This window comes from Anoplopoma fimbria, unplaced genomic scaffold (genome assembly GCF_027596085.1).
Source record: "Anoplopoma fimbria isolate UVic2021 breed Golden Eagle Sablefish unplaced genomic scaffold, Afim_UVic_2022 Un_contig_10515_pilon_pilon, whole genome shotgun sequence".
Taxonomy (NCBI): Eukaryota; Metazoa; Chordata; class Actinopteri; order Perciformes; family Anoplopomatidae; genus Anoplopoma; species Anoplopoma fimbria.
The window spans coordinates 1-2,592 of record NW_026549625.1 but is presented as its reverse complement, the minus strand read 5'-3'; the positions used below and the strand labels follow the sequence as shown (position 1 = coordinate 2,592).

The window sequence follows — 2,592 nt, the reverse complement described above, 5'->3', positions numbered from 1 at the left end:
ACTCACAGCTTTTAAATGTCAAATCAGAATGTACAAAGTGGCTATAAGGATCACAAATGTAGTGCAGTAAAAATATTAATATTTACTGTTGAAATGTAGAATACGTTAGCATAAAATTGAAAAGAAAATGATCGATGAGCTTAGGAATGATGAAAGCCATCATTTAACTGGATTTGTGTCATTTCTATACCGGCAAGTCATGATCTAGCTATATCCTTCCCACCCTGTCGGTGTCCACTGAAAAAGCAGCAGCGCCCTCTGCTTTTTGTAAAGAGGAGTGAAAAAAGCTTACAGCACCTGGTATTCCCAGGCGGTCTCCCATCCAAGTACTGACCAGGCCCGACCCTGCTTAGCTTCCGAGATCAGACGAGATCGGGCGTGTTCAGGGTGGTATGGCCGTAAGCAAATATTGTGCCTACCAAAGGGCCTTTTAAAGATACTTGAAAAAAAGCTTACAGCACCTGGTATTCCCAGGCGGTCTCCCATCCAAGTACTGACCAGGCCCGACCCTGCTTAGCTTCCGAGATCAGACGAGATCGGGCGTGTTCAGGGTGGTATGGCCGTAAGCAAATATTGTGCCTACCAAAGGTCCTTTTAAAGATACTATATCACCACGCTTTGCTCTTTCGTCTATACAGGGAGCGCCTGCAGATTTCCAGACACACTCACAGCTTTTAAATGTCAAATCAGAATGTACAAAGTGGCTATAAGGATCACAAATGTAGTGCAGTAAAAATATTAATATTTACTGTTGAAATGTAGAATACGTTAGCATAAAATTGAAAAGAAAATGATCGATGAGCTTAGGAATGATGAAAGCCATCATTTAACTGGATTTGTGTCATTTCTATACCGGCAAGTCATGTTCTAGCTATTTCCTTCCCACCCTGTCGGTGTCCACTGAAAAAGCAGCAGCGCCCTCTGCTTTTTGTAAAGAGGAGTGAAAAAAGCTTACAGCACCTGGTATTCCCAGGCGGTCTCCCATCCAAGTACTGACCAGGCCCGACCCTGCTTAGCTTCCGAGATCAGGCGAGATCGGGCGTGTTCAGGGTGGTATGGCCGTAAGCAAATATTGTGCCTACCAAAGGGCCTTTTAAAGATACTATATCACCACGCTTTGCTCTTTCGTCTATACAGGGAGCGCCTGCAGATTTCCAGACACACTCACAGCTTTTAAATGTCAAATCAGAATGTACAAAGTGGCTATAAGGATCACAAATGTAGTGCAGTAAAAATATTAATATTTACTGTTGAAATGTAGAATACGTTAGCATAAAATTGAAAAGAAAATGATCGATGAGCTTAGGAATGATGAAAGCCATCATTTAACTGGATTTGTGTCATTTCTATACCGGCAAGTCATGATCTAGCTATATCCTTCCCACCCTGTCGGTGTCCACTGAAAAAGCAGCAGCGCCCTCTGCTTTTTGTAAAGAGGAGTGAAAAAAGCTTACAGCACCTGGTATTCCCAGGCGGTCTCCCATCCAAGTACTGACCAGGCCCGACCCTGCTTAGCTTCCGAGATCAGACGAGATCGGGCGTGTTCAGGGTGGTATGGCCGTAAGCAAATATTGTGCCTACCAAAGGGCCTTTTAAAGATACTATATCACCACGCTTTGCTCTTTCGTCTATACAGGGAGCGCCTGCAGATTTCCAGACACACTCACAGCTTTTAAATGTCAAATCAGAATGTACAAAGTGGCTATAAGGATCACAAATGTAGTGCAGTAAAAATATTAATATTTACTGTTGAAATGTAGAATACGTTAGCATAAAATTGAAAAGAAAATGATCGATGAGCTTAGGAATGATGAAAGCCATCATTTAACTGGATTTGTGTCATTTCTATACCGGCAAGTCATGATCTAGCTATATCCTTCCCACCCTGTCGGTGTCCACTGAAAAAGCAGCAGCGCCCTCTGCTTTTTGTAAAGAGGAGTGAAAAAAAGCTTACAGCACCTGGTATTCCCAGGCGGTCTCCCATCCAAGTACTGACCAGGCCCGACCCTGCTTAGCTTCCGAGATCAGACGAGATCGGGCGTGTTCAGGGTGGTATGGCCGTAAGCAAATATTGTGCCTACCAAAGGGCCTTTTAAAGATACTATATCACCACGCTTTGCTCTTTCGTCTATACAGGGAGCGCCTGCAGATTTCCAGACACACTCACAGCTTTTAAATGTCAAATCAGAATGTACAAAGTGGCTATAAGGATCACAAATGTAGTGCAGTAAAAATATTAATATTTACTGTTGAAATGTAGAATACGTTAGCATAAAATTGAAAAGAAAATGATCGATGAGCTTAGGAATGATGAAAGCCATCATTTAACTGGATTTGTGTCATTTCTATACCGGCAAGTCATGATCTAGCTATTTCCTTCCCACCCTGTCGGTGTCCACTGAAAAAGCAGCAGCGCCCTCTGCTTTTTGTAAGAGGAGTGAAAAAAGCTTACAGCACCTGGTATTCCCAGGCGGTCTCCCATCCAAGTACTGACCAGGCCCGACCCTGCTTAGCTTCCGAGATCAGACGAGATCGGGCGTGTTCAGGGTGGTATGGCCGTAAGCAAATATTGTGCCTACCAAGGGCCTTTTA

The 2,592-nt window shown here is 43.5% G+C and overlaps 6 non-coding genes across 6 annotated transcripts; all 6 read right to left on the bottom strand.

The window, feature by feature from the left end:
• Positions 1–285: 285 nt before the first annotated feature.
• Positions 286–404, bottom strand: LOC129114856 (5S ribosomal RNA). The gene has a single exon (XR_008532725.1). It is a non-coding gene; the product is annotated as a 5S ribosomal RNA (ribosomal RNA).
• Positions 405–449: 45 nt separating this feature from the next.
• Positions 450–568, bottom strand: LOC129114855 (5S ribosomal RNA). The gene has a single exon (XR_008532724.1). It is a non-coding gene; the product is annotated as a 5S ribosomal RNA (ribosomal RNA).
• Positions 569–948: 380 nt separating this feature from the next.
• LOC129114852 (5S ribosomal RNA) lies at positions 949–1,067 on the bottom strand. The gene has a single exon (XR_008532721.1). It is a non-coding gene; the product is annotated as a 5S ribosomal RNA (ribosomal RNA).
• Positions 1,068–1,447: 380 nt separating this feature from the next.
• LOC129114854 (5S ribosomal RNA) lies at positions 1,448–1,566 on the bottom strand. The gene has a single exon (XR_008532723.1). It is a non-coding gene; the product is annotated as a 5S ribosomal RNA (ribosomal RNA).
• Positions 1,567–1,947: 381 nt separating this feature from the next.
• Positions 1,948–2,066, bottom strand: LOC129114853 (5S ribosomal RNA). Its single transcript, XR_008532722.1, has one exon. It is a non-coding gene; the product is annotated as a 5S ribosomal RNA (ribosomal RNA).
• Positions 2,067–2,445: 379 nt separating this feature from the next.
• LOC129114851 (5S ribosomal RNA) lies at positions 2,446–2,564 on the bottom strand. The gene has a single exon (XR_008532720.1). It is a non-coding gene; the product is annotated as a 5S ribosomal RNA (ribosomal RNA).
• Between the last annotated feature and the right edge of the window lie 28 nt (positions 2,565–2,592).